We start from the raw sequence: 14,546 nt of genomic DNA, 5'->3' as shown, positions 1-14,546 counted from the left end.
CAGGTCTTAGTTGTGTACTCTAGTAGGTATGGTGAAGTCGAATGGCTCACAACCAGTATCAACCGGTTTACGTCTATCGTACTGAAAATTCGTTTTCTTGTACTTGAAACAATTATACCTTTAAATAATTATTTGTTTCTTCTTAAATGATAGTAAAAATGTTTGTGACTTCCAAACTATACCAATTATAGTTTATCTTGTTTGTTCGTTGAGCCTATTTATATAATCTTTTATATAAATATGAAGTTGTTATCTTGTCTAGTTTCAAAATGTAAGATCAAATATCATGTTTTTGGGTGGTAACCCACAAAATAGTGAAATAACTAGGATGTACTCATTTTTGTTAGCAATACAATATTTTGGTAAAAAGCTTCCAAAAATCATGTAGTTTTGCAAATCATAATTTTTCTTGTGATTTTATAACAGAGATTATGTTTTATTTTTTTTGAGTTTTTCACTTCATAACTAATATGTCACAAATAGTTGTATAAAATCTAGTAATAACCATATATGATACAAATAATGTTTTATATTTACCATAGAGAAGAAATATGCAAGTTTTTGTATAAAAACTTAACATTACTTGTATCCCCCCCCCCCCTAAAACATGAAAAAATTGAAAATGTGGAGGTATGAACTCACCTTGAATGGATTTGGGGGTTGTTTGAAGAGACGGTGTGAAGATTTCCAAGCCTAAACTCTTGAATGGGGTTGATGAACTCTTTGAAGATGATATTACCCTAGGAGTTTTTAACACATAATAATGTGTGTAAATATAATGAAACTAGTGTCAAATTGTGTAAAAACACTAGATTAGTGAGATAAACTTACCAAATTATTAAGATCAAGCTTTGAGAAATAAATCCTCGGAGGCTTTGTGCTTAATCATTAAGAGAATTTAGAGTATAATGGAGAAATGGAAATGGTGGGGATTTGGGTGTTTCTTGTCGTGTATATAAAGGAGAAGATGAGGTGACGTTTACATGGATATTTGTTGGGTAATAGCACGGATACATGCTGGATATTAGTTTACATACGAAAATATGGAAACATCAAATCACCAAGTCAACCATCATATTCTACTTTTCCATCCAAAATCACTTTGGGAGGGAAATCAAATTGGTGATTTCGGCCATGCATGACCAAAGTCACCTTGTATACCACCAAAGTCCATGTGATTTGGGTCCTAGATCCTTCCTAGCTTGTGATTTCGGTCCTAGTGATTTTGATCTTGGTGTTTTCTGCCTAGCTATGTTCTAGGCTTGGGATTCTGGTCCTACTTCCTCCACAAAAGTTGTATTCGGTTTCGTACTACTTATTAAGGGGTGATTTTGGTCCTAGCCAAATCAAAATGACTAAGGTGGTGGGGTACTAGGCTAAAAATTATAATGCAAAGTTTTAATTCCTGGTTTATGTCCCAACTATTTGCCTTACCTAGACTTATAAAGGTTTATTAGGAATATAGTTTTGAAGGTATATTCATTTATACAAATAATTCCTTTTTGGCTTTCAAAATTTTTGTGGTAACATTTTACGTTATGGTTACACTTATACACAAAACCCTTTAGACTTTGCTTGACTCAAAATTTTCCAGTTCTCATAGTTTTGGCTCCTTATTATGCTTAAGAGCTCGAGTTGGGAATGGAAAACGAGGGTGGAACGAATTTAAAGGAGAAGAATTTATGTTTTCCAGTAACCATGGCGCGGCAAACTCACCGCATTGTGGGGAGTCATCAGAACTCGACTCAGACTTTGCTTTGATCTTCTCTCCTTTCAGATTTTGACTGGGTTGAATAGTAGTTGTATCATGGATCATTAATGTCTCGAAATGAATTTCTTTTTTAGTGTAAATTGACATTACATGAGTTTATGATTTTGGATTTCTAGGAGGTAACCTCTCGTTAACAATTGTTGTTAATTTCTCATGTTGAGTTTCAATGTTCTTAATGGAAGATTGTGATTTCTCATGGTAACATCAGTAGCGTCATGTCTCTTCTCAGAAGTACTTGCAAAACGTGCAAGCTTTGACTCAAAATCGAATTGCGGTTTCTCATTTTGGTAAAAGCCTCGACCGGTTTGACTAAACTTTTTGTCTTTTTGCTTCAAGTATTCATAATGAGGCAAGCACTCTTTCTTGGGATTCCTTTAATACTCATCAAACCAATCACCACTCAAGTAACAAACATGTGATTTTCGGTTGTCATTCTCATCTAGATCACAATCCATCGTTATGCGTACCATTGCAATTGTGACATCCAACTCTAATGGCGCGTATAAATTGATCAGATTTCTTCATTCGCCTATCCATATTCTCTCGTTTAGCCATGGTTGTAGCCATGTTCTCGTTCCCTCCATTTCATTTACCTCTTCTATCATCTTCACGCAGATTATGGTATTCTTGTGAGTGTTTTGAGAATCCTTTAATTAGCTCTTTAATGGTGGTCGATTCTCTCTTTTTCATTGATTCTTGAGAATCAAGGACTTGACTTGTTGTAACATTCACCCCATCATAGAAAATAGAGATTTCTTGTTAAACGTTCAAGTCATGTTGAGGACAATTTCTTATAAGGGCCTTGTACCTCTCCCAAGCTTCGTATAATGACTCTCCCATTTCTTGTTGAAATTTGGCTATCTTCTTCTTGAGTTTAGATATCTTGGAGGGAGGACTTGACTTGTTGTAACATTCACCCCATCATAGAAAATAGAGATTTCTTGTTAAACGTTCAAGTCATGTTGAGGACAATTTCTTAAAAGGACTTGACTATCCCAAGTCCTTATTGTTCTAGGAGCTAACGACTTCAACAATATCTTTGCACATCCAGTAAATGTCATGGGAAGCATTCTTAGTAATACATCTCTTGAAATATTTGGAACATGGAAATAACTAACAATTTCCAAAACTTCATCGATATTGTAACATCCATAAATTTTACACCAAATTTTAACTTTTTCAATCATAAATAAAAATCGTAAAGCATCGTTTACAAAATGTTTTCAAATCATTTTCCATCAGAGTGTCCCAAAAATCATAACATAAGGATGAGGAGCAGTACGGTAACGCCTTCACCTTTCCATGGACTCCTGAAGTACCTGAAACAATAAACTGAAAACTGTAAGCCCGACGGCTTAGTGAGCTACCCCCAAAACACCGATACCACACTGAAAATACCATATCAGTAATAATCAATTAATCATCATGGGTACTGGGCCATCGGCCTGACTGGACTGGCCTACCGGGCCTACAGTCTGTCTGAATCTATCACGAGCCTTCGACATGACTGGTCCACCACATGGGCCTACAGTCTCCCCGGACCGCTCATAGGGTATGTTGGCCTTCAGCACAAAGCAGGACCGCCTCAACCCAACCAACAAGCAAATAACCATGTGCGCATAGCTATCATATACTGGCATATACAAACATCAAGCATATCTATCTCACTGAGCATAATCATAGAATTCTCCTGTAACTAGAGTACCGACCTATCAGGTCACTAACACACCAATCCCTACAGATCATAAAAGCATAACATACTGTCTACCTCGATTCCGAACTAACAAATCATAACCACATGCAACATACCATAACTATAACAAATAAAGGGTCGGCCTTGGTTCCATAGACCCTATCGATATAGTGAGGATAACTCACCTTGCAGATGTCGACACGAAAGGTAAACTCCAACTCTCAGATCACTTCACACAGGTTCCACCACCTCCAAAAGATGATGACTGAGATAAGAGCTGATTTCCATACTCCACTTGCTCCACTACCCTTCTCCTCTAAGCCTTCTCTCTCCAAAATCCTCTTTTAAAGCTACAATCACACAACGGCACACACACACACACACATGTATTAGGGTTTTAAGGGCTCTCACCGACTGCAAGGAGGCCAAAGGAGGCTGAGGCTCCTTTAAATAAGGGTGCAAACCCCATGATTTAGGGTTTCATCTGCCAGCTCCTACTTACCAAGTCCCAAAGTGGACTCGTCGAGTAGGTCACTTAACACGCGGTCCCACACCGCTGCTACTCGACGAGTAGGTCGGCCGACTCGTCGAGTAGGGCTTCATCCAATAATTCTTATGTAATTAATACATGAGAATCAGGGCGTTACAACTCTCCCCCACTTGAACTAGACTTCGCCCTCGAAGTCTGCTGGAATAAAGAATGTCGGGTATTGCTCGCGCATCCCCGCCTCCGGCTACCATGTCCACTCGGATCCATACCGATGTTCCCATTGTACCTTTACCAAAGGTATTTCCTTGTTCCGCAAAATCTACTTCTTCCATTCCAAAATCGCCACAGGCCTTTCCACATAGTTCAGGCGCTCATCGACCTGAATGCCATCCAATGATACCACTGCCTCCTGGTCCATAATGCATTTTCGCAATTGCGAAACATGAAATGTGTTGTGGATCCGGCTAAGCTCCTCCGAAAGCTCTAGCCTATAAGCCACCCTGCCAACCCTGGCGATAATCCTGAACGGCCCAATGTAACGGGGACCCAATTTTCCCCTCTTCCTAAAGCAGATCACCCACCTGAAATTCCAGCTCAGATCGGCGTCGGTCGGCATAGCTTTTTTGCCGGCTCTGAGCGGTCTGCAGTCGCTGTCTAATTTGTAGTATCATTTCAGTAGTTTGCAGAACTACCTCTGTCCGACCCATCACTCTGTGCCCAACTTCGCCCCAACAGACTGGGATCCTACACTTCCGCCCATACAACAGCTCGATAGGCGGCGTGCCAATACTGGAATGGTAGCTGTTATTGTAGGCGAACTCTACAAGCGGTAGGTGGGAATCCCAACTCCCACCAAAATTAATAACGCACGCCTTCAACATATCCTCGAGGGTCTGAATGATCTGCTCACTCTGCCCATCAGTCTGCGGATGGAACGTCGTACTAAAATGCAGTCGTGTACACAGTTCCTCATGGAACTTCTGCCAAAAACAGGAAGTAAACCTGACATCTCGATCAGAAACGATAGAAACTGGAACCCCATGGCGAGAGACAATCTCCCTGACATACAGGTCGGCCAACTTCTCTGCCGACGAACTCTCCTGTATGGCTAGGAAATGGGAACTCTTGGTCAATCGATCCATCGCGATCCGCTCCCATTTCCACATGGGAATCTCCAGAGGCTGCAACTTACCATGCGGCCTCTGATGCTCGGCTTTGACCATCCTACAGGTACATCTTCGTGGCTCCCGGGTGAATCGAAAAACGAGACTTATGAGCCTCCTCCATCACTATCTGCCGGACCCCTCCGGACATTAGAACCCAAACCCGATCGTAACGGGTCAACAATCCGCGGCTATCCTGACCTAACCGGGCGCTTTCGCCCTTAATCCTCTCCAACTTCCAGTTCTCTGATCTCATGCTCTCAATCTGAGCATCCCTGATCAAACCCACCAGTGGGGAATCCACCGCTATCCTCATACAGCTGGTTGGGGTCGAGGACCCAGCTGACTTGCGGCTCAGAGCATCCGCAACCACATTCGCTTTACCAGGATGGTAAAGGATCTCTCAATCATAGTCCTTGACCACATCCAGCCACCTGGGCTGCCTCATGTTCAATTTTGGCTGAACCATGATGTGTCTCAAACTCTTGTGATCCGTGTATATAGTGCAACGAACCACATACATATAGTGCCTCCGAATCTTCAGAGCAAAAACCATTGCTCCCAACTCAAGATCGTGTGTGGGGTACCTTGTCTCATGCGACTTCTACTGCCGCGATGCGTAGGCTACCACCCGTCCTCTCTGCATGACAAAATACCACAAAATCATCCACTCCCTCAGGGAGTGTCAACACTGGTGCCTCGCATAAAGACTGTCGGAGGGTCTTAAATGCCCTCTGCTGCTCAGGGCCCCACCGGAAATCAACCCCCTTCCACGTCAGACAAGTAACGGGTACGTCAATCTTGGAGAAATCACGAATGGATCTCCGATAATACCCTACTAAACCCAAGAAACTCCTGATACCAGAGGGAGATTTCGGGATCTCCCACATCATAACCGCCTCCACCTTGGCCGGATCGACCAGAATCCCCTCCTAGTTAACGAGGTGTTCGAGGAACTGGACCTCCCGTAACCAAAACTCACATTTCAAGAACTTGGCATACAACTGTTCTCCCCTCAGAACTTCCAGCAGCTCCCTGAGATGCTCCTCATGCTACTCTTGAGTCTTGGAGTACACCAAGATATCATCTATAAACACAAGGACTGACCGATTAAGCATCGGTCTGCATACTCGGTTCATCAGGTCCATGAACACTGCTGGCGCGTTGGTGAGTCCAAACGGCATCACCACGAACTCGTAATGACCATTACGAGTCCGAAACACGGTCTTCTCCATGTCTTCCTCCCTCACCCTGACCTGGTGATATCCTGATCTCAAATCAATCTTGGAAAACCAAGATGCACCCTACAGCTGATCGAAATGGTCATCTATCCTCGGAAGTGGATAACGGTTCTTCACCGTTAAGTTGTTCAGCTCCCTATAGTCTATGCACATCCTGTACGAGTCGTCCTTCTTCCTAACAAAAAGGATCGGTGCTCCCCAGGGTGAACTACTCGGACGAATAAACTGCTTACACAGCAGTTCCTGAAATTGAGATGACAACTCCTGCATCTCTGGCGGTGCCAGTCGGTACGGCGCCTTAGCGATAGGGGCCACACCTGGCACTAGGTCAATCCTGAACTCAACCTGTCTCTCCAAAAGCACTCCGGGTAACTCCTTTGGAAACACATCAGTAAACTCCCTCACCACCGGAACCTCAGAAATTGAGAGCTGCTCTCTAACCTGCATATCTACGACATACACTAAATAACTGGCACACCCATGCTGAATATACTACCGAGTCCTGGCTGCGGAACAAAACCCTGATCCCAACTTGGTGCCCTCACCATATACTACAGGTTGTCCCCCACTTGGGGCTCGAACCGCCACCCGCTGCCCCTCACAGTCGATCATGGCACCAAAACGGCTAAGCCAATCCATCCCTATAATCACGCCTACATCCCTCATGGGAATAGGAATCAAATCTATCGGGAAGCGCACCCCGAAAATCTCCAACTCGCATCCCCGGAATACCGAAGAAGCAGAGACCCGTGCTCGTTGGCGATCGAAACTCACAACGGACACTCAAGATCATCTATCGGCACACTGAAACCTCTAGAGAAGGTCAGAGGGACAAATGATCGACTCGCCCCCGAGTCAAAATAATACCAAAGTGAGCAAAGAATTCACTAAAACGTACCTAATCACAGGTACAATCAATAAGCATAACACAAACACAATAACTGAGACAAAGAATAGAAAACGTACCAGCAACCACATCCGGTGCTGACTTGGCCTCCTCGGCCATGAGCTGGAAGGCGTGACCCTGAGCCTTCGGAGGCTCCACCTTGACTGGCATCCCATCTCAAATCCTCCCAGCAGCTGGGGCGGAACCCTGCGCCGGCTTGGCGGCGAGCTGCGGACAGTTGGTCTTCATTCACATGACCAACTTGATGACAATGGTAACAAATCTTCATATCTACTGGAGGGGCAGACTGACGGCACTCCCTGGCATAATGCCCCTCCTTGCCACATTTGTGGCACCCACCTCCTGCTCGACAAACCCCCGAATGAGACTTGCCACACTTTCCACAAGTGCGGCTCTGATGATCCCCGGACCGTGTATCAGCGGTTTTAGACCACTTAGGCGCCGGCTGAGACTGTGTCGGTGCTTGACGTTGCTCCTTCAGCTGTAGCTCTATCTCTAACTCACGCCGCCGCGCGGCTTCCTAAAGGTCTAAGAGGGTATCACTTCGCTGAGTAGACACAAACTGTCAAATATCAGTCTTGAGCATACTCAGATAACGAGTCATCTGAGACTACTCTGAAGCAAACTCCGGGCAAAACATATCCCTCTCCGTGAACATACGGGTAATCTCCATCACAGACTCCCCATCCTATCTCAATGTCAAAAACTCATGCGCAAGCCGCTCCCGCTCAACGCGTGGAACTTAGCGGGTGCGAAACATATCTCTAAACTGCTCCCAAGAAACAGCAGCCTACTGATCATCAGTATATGACCCAATCGTCAATCCACCAGTCCTTTGCCCCAAGCCTCAACAGGTTCACGGCACACCTGACCTTTTGGTCAGCAGGACATGAGCACGTGAAGAAACAACCCTCCACATCAGATAACCACCTCATAGCCCTAATCGCATCCTGTGTACCGTCAAACGTCAGGGGCTTCATATTATCGAAGTCCCGATACTGGAAAGCCCTGTCAACTCCTCCTCCAACCCCTGTCGCGGTTACAGCCGAAGTGGCTGCAGCGGCAGCTGTCTCTGCTAGAGCTGCATATCGCTCATCAAAATACTCAACCATCGCGGTCTTAATCGACCCAAACATCTCTGGCAGCTACACTCGGAACGCGGCAGCAATCTCGTCGTTCATGATCTCCCTGATCCTGGCATCCAACTCCTCGGTCCCTATTTGAACCACGAGCTCAGGTGCTACCGGCACCTCCAACCCTCCATCTCCCGACCCTGATCCTGATGTTGATCCTGATCCGGATCCCAAAGCAACATGTCTTGGCACCACCATACTGGAATATATACATACAAGTCATCAGGTGAATAACATAATGTCAGGAGACGAAACCCCAAAACCCCAGGGGTTGTGATTTTCTTGCTACGCGTATGGGTCCTGTGCTTTCAGTAGTACGGGCCCATAATACCTTCCACACCTACCCATATTTATCTCAAGTATCATCACAACTCCCTAACAATGTCATCAACATAGGAATGCGCCCAACCCTCACTTCTAGGGGAATACCAAATATCTCGCATCTAGCCTCACCACTTATCACAACTCTCACATCCATGAAACTTCCATCATCCCCTGCAGCGATGGTGCACGCTAGCTGCACGTAATGCTGGACCCCATAGACTATCGAATATCTAATCCTACACTAAGGTCGAATCAGACATTCTCAAGCTATAAGATCTTGATTATACACAACCGTGATGCATACACCAAACATCTACAGTTTTGATGTCAATTCCATACACAAGAAACCCTAGGCTAATAGGCATCATATAATCAGGCAAGGCTATCATGCGTTGGGGTGTAAGTGAAACAATCCAACTCGCGAGAAACTCGAGACCGACTCGGAAAATACTCGAAATCGACTCGACCTTAATCGAGCCTAGCTCGAGCTCAAGCTACTCGAGTACCTTATCGAGCCGAGCTCGAGTACAAAAATACTCTGCTCGTAAGGCTCGCGAGCTTAGTTTAATTTACATATATGCCATTTTGTTTATAATTGTTCATTTATGTGATATATGTCATTTCTTTATAATTATTCATTTATGACATATATGGTTGGTTTTATATTGATATTAGGTGGTTAATAGTGTTTTTTTTGGTAGTTTGGAAATTTACATGTGGAATGTTTAATATTTCTTATTCAATTTAGTGATTTTGATTTTTTTTAAAATGTTAGTCAAGCCGAGCCGAGCCGAGCTCGAGACTGTCGAGTATTTCACGAGCCCGAGCTCGAGCTTAAAATCAAGGCTCGAGTCAAGTTCGAGCCGAGTTTCGAGCTCGAGTATTTTAGTCGAGCCGAGCTTCGAGCTTGGTAGTATTTGGCTCGACTCGGATCGCTTACACCCCTAATCATGTGATTCCTAAAGATCCCTGGCCAAGCACTAGCATGTTGTTCTAACATATAAGAATATCAAATAACTGTATGGTATTTCGGGGTTCACTTACAGGCCCAGGCAGATCGTACCCTCTGCATCCTCCATCCTTATTTTGAAAACCATTTTAAAACTTTTGTTCCGAAAATCTCCTTGATTTGAGACTGGATTCACACGAGTGTTCCTCCAATTCACTCAAACCAGGGCTCTGATACCAACTTGTAACATCCATAAATTTTATGCCAAATTTAAACTTTTTCAATCATAAATAAAAACCGTAAAGCAACATTTACAAAATGTTTTCAAATCATTTTCCATCAGAGTGTCCCAAAAATCCTAACATAAGGATGAGGAGCGGTACGGTCACGCCTTTGCCTTTCCACGGACTCCTAAAGTACCTGAAACAATAAACTGAAAACTGTAAGCCCGAGGGCTTAGTGAGCTACCCCCAAAATACCGATACCACATTGACAATACCATATCAGTAATAATCAATCAATCATCATGCATACTGCACCATCGACCTGACTGGACCGCCCTACCGGGCCTATAGTCTATCTGAATCTATCCCGAGCCTTCGACATGACTGGTCCGCCACGTGGGCCTACAGTCTCCCCGGACTGCTCATAGGGTATGTTGGCCTTCATCACAAAGCAGGACCGCCTCAACCCAACCAACAAGCAAATAACCATGTGCGCATAGCTATTATATACTTGCATATACGAACATCAAGCATATCTATCTCACTGATCATAATCATAGAATTATCCTGTAACTAGAGTATCAACCTCTCAGGTCACTAACACACCAATCCCTACGGATCATAAAAGCATAACATACTATCCACCTCGATTCCGAACTAACAAATCGTAACCACATGCAACATACCTTACAATAACAACTAAAGGGTCGGCCTTGCTGCCGTAGACCCTATCGATATAGTGAGGATAACTCACCTTGCAGATGTCGACATGAAAGGTAAACTCCAACTCTCGGATCACTTCACACAGGTTCCACCACCTCCAAAGATGATGACTGAGATAAGAGTTGATTTCCACACTCCACTTGCTCCACTATCTTTCTTCTCTAAGCCTTCTCTCTCCAAAATCCTCTTTTCAAGCTTCAATCACATAATGGCACACACACACATTAGGGTTTTAAGGGCTCTAACAGACTGCAGGGAGGCCAAAGGAGGCTGAGGCTCCTTTAAATAGGGGTGCAAACCCCTGGATTTAGGGTTTCATCTGCCAGATCCTACTCGCCGAGTCCCAAAGTGGACTTATCGAGTAGGTCACTTAACACGCGGTCCCACCCCGCTGCTTCTTGATGAGTAGGTCGACCGACTCGTCGAGTAGGGCTTCATCCAATAATTCTTATGTAATTAATACCTGAGAATCGGGACGTTATAGATATGATTGAAGGCATCTTCATAATATTTCCTGGAAAAAGGTATGTCCTTGATCATTGATTGAATGTGCCCCTTGAGCTCAAAACCACTCTCAGTTGGAATCTCATGTGGCACAATACCTATACCATTGTCGTTATGCAACCCATTCTTGTATTTCCCCATCGTCATGGTCGTGATATCCAATGTCTCTTCAACTTCGATTTTTTTCTCGTCTCCTGAATCTTCCTCAGTAGATGTTTCCGCCTTGTATCCTACTTCCATCTTAATTTGAGCCTTTTCAAAAAGTTCAAATTTGTCAAATTGGAAAGTGTTACTTGACTTGTCGACCTTCTTGTCTTTCTTCTTGTGGAAACTTGATTCTAGATTTTTGAGTGGTGGAATAATTGGAATCTTGGATCCTCGAGTCATAAATTACTGAAATAAAACAAAAACAAAAACATAACGCGTAAAACAAATAAAAATGACAAAACTAAACAACTGACTGAAATGTAACCGTCACGTGGCCAAGATGCCCTCGGTGTGGTTGATGTTCAGAAGGGAAAATAAAATAAAAATGCAAAAAAATAACTTTTTACGGTTTTTACCCCACAAAATGGATCGACTAACTAAAATTAATTAAACTAAAATTCAAATAAGTTGTTTCCCTGGTAATGGCACCAAAAGCATACACACTTCTAGAAGTTTGTTAACTTAAGAGGGAACATAGTTCAGCATTGTACTTCTCACTGGTTAGTTTTATGGTGTGCACAGGAGTACCTACTAGTTTTAAATTTATAACCTAAGTAACTTAACTAATTTATGCACCTATAGATAGTGTACTTAGTCGGATTAGAAAATCGCTTGGGTAACTTGGCTGTCGGAGTTAGGGAACAAAATTCAATTTATAAAATAACTACTTCTAACTAAACTAAAGAAACAAGCTTAAAGTGGGTGGTTTTTACTGATTTAGCAAGATCATAAGAACTTAATTCAAATTACTACCAAATTAACAAAGAAAAAAGAAAATAAAACTAATTTGCTTCAAGATTTAATAAGTACTTTTATTCAGATCTGATTTCCCCTTCTACTATGATTGATTTCTAGTAGATGAGCTATATTAATTACCAATTCATTCACTGGTTATTATGATTAAATACGTAGATGTATCAATTTATGAATTACCATGCAATGGCCGAGCATAGTTAAACACAAAATTGATATAAGAAAAAATTGGACTATGAATGATAAATATGATAGCTACTTTCCTATGATCAAGTTAAGCAGCCAAGCATAAATTAAGATTAATTATGTTCTCTAACACAAATAAAGTTACTAGCTTTAATTAACCAGTCTAAAATGTGATTAATCCTAGCTCTAATTATTTACTGATCATAAACAATTAGGTAATAAATTCATGCAACTAGATTGATCATCTACCACACAGAACTTGATTAATAGGCAATATAAACTTAGAACTTCAACATGCTAGGATTTAAATTATTAAAAACAAATAAAATAATCATATAACATGTAAAAGTCGAAATCAACACAATATGATCAGGTTCATCTTCATCAAACAGAAGTATAAGGTTTTTAGCCCCTCATACTAACAGAAAAACACACAAAAGCCATGCAAATAAGATTAGACATGAGTAATATTTAGAAAGCCGAATAGATCTATGCATATTTCTTCTACATCTCTTCAATTCTTGAGCTCTAATAAAATTTTGACCTTTAAGGGTTTTCCAGAAGGTTTTAGTCACAATCCTCCTTTGAAAATCGGTTAGAAGTCGTACAATTCGACCTAATGTTCGAATATATATAGTTGACATATATTTGACCACCCTGTCGTGGTGAATAGGCACGATGTCATGGTCTTCGTATATATCCTGTATTTTCCAAGTCAACATTAATGATCGTGAATCTTCCATTCGCTATGTCGTAATAGATGATCACCACATCGTGGTCGTCTGTCTTCAAGCTCCTTGTTTGCTTCCATTTTATCTCGAGCATGTTTTTGCTACTACGAAACAGATTTCAACCATAATCAGTACCTTATGTCCCAAAATAAGCATAATAGTAGCTAAAAGTTTTAGAAATGTGCACGAAATATGCGACTAAATATGCCCATGTCAAAATACCCCACACTTGTTTTTTTTCTTGCCCTCAAGCAAAACTGATTTTTATCATTATCATACCATCACATCGAAACCCTAGCTACCAACATCACAAAAGAAAATCCGTTTGAGCCTCTCCATTACATCAAGATCGCATTGCATGTATTTGTTTCTAATTTTCCTAAAATCCTCCCTAATCCTAAATACTCACAATCTTCATAAACACTTCCCCACTTCTATTGAAAGACATTCATTTTATGCATCCTCTAAAGCCATCCCCAAAAAACTATACTAACCTCAACGTATTTTTTCTTAAGCTCCCGTGCATACATATGGAAAAATAACCTAGAAAGAAAAATTACAATAAAATTAACTTGGCAAATTGCCTTATTCTTTGGTCTTCACTTTTTGGGCTTTTCTTCATATTATTTCATGATTTGCATAACTTTGTAGACTCTTATTCACTCAAAGTTTTGCAACTTTTTTTTCTTCTTTTTCTATTTTTTTCTTATTTTTAAAACCTTATTTTTTCACTCAAAAATAAAAATCTGAAAAATGTATGCTAAAGCAAGGGAAATTAAACTTCAACCCTTACTGGTTAGAGGTATTAGTCAATAGTATAGTTAGTTAGTTATTTATTCTGATAGTATAGTTAGTTATTTTGGTCACTGTAAATAGTTAGTGTCATCTAAGTAAGTGTATATAATATCACTTAGACACACTAATTTTTATGGGCTTATTAGTTTCATAGTGTAAAGTTACTAAAGACTATGAAGATATCTAATGAAGAACTATATTACTCAAGAAATGAAGAGTCAAGATTGAGATCATGTCTAAGGCTGCCCGATCTGACTAGTGGGATAAAGGATACATAACCGTACATCTCTTTTTACAAACCTCAAATCTATGCAATCCTTTTGAAGAACACTCACAGATCTCTTGTATGCACTAGTGGGATAAAGGATACCTAATCGCTTAGTGTTATCTTTTGATGGTCAGGGTATATTCAGGATTTCTATAACCAAGTTATTGGACAATTACACAAGTTTTTTCAAACTGGACGATTTGATCGGAAATATTTTGTGATAAAGGATACCTAAGCAAGAGAGTTTTGAGGCATAAATGAAATCAAACATGTCTAATTAAATTTGTATTAACAGTTCCATAAATCTAGGAATTATATAGCAAAATATAATTGATAATCGAAATCTACCGGGTTGAATTCCAATGGATGGGATAAAGGATACCTAACCATTTATTTGTTTTTCAACTTGGATCCTAGTCTTTGATAAATAATGTGTTTGGAAACTAAAAGGTTATTAATTATTAAAGATTAAATATTGAAAATA

General features: G+C 41.3%; 1 non-coding gene across 1 annotated transcript; it reads left to right on the top strand.

The window, feature by feature from the left end:
* Positions 1-2,540: 2,540 nt before the first annotated feature.
* Positions 2,541-2,647, top strand: LOC145096648 (small nucleolar RNA R71). The gene has a single exon (XR_013704021.1). It is a non-coding gene; the product is annotated as a small nucleolar RNA R71 (small nucleolar RNA).
* Positions 2,648-14,546: the final 11,899 nt, after the last annotated feature.

This window comes from Lactuca serriola, chromosome 3 (assembly GCF_051521515.1).
Source record: "Lactuca serriola cultivar US96UC23 chromosome 3, Lser_US96UC23_V15, whole genome shotgun sequence".
Classification (NCBI taxonomy): domain Eukaryota; kingdom Viridiplantae; phylum Streptophyta; class Magnoliopsida; order Asterales; family Asteraceae; genus Lactuca; species Lactuca serriola.
The sequence above is the reverse complement of the archived record's forward strand: the minus strand, read 5'-3'. Positions and strand labels throughout refer to the sequence as shown.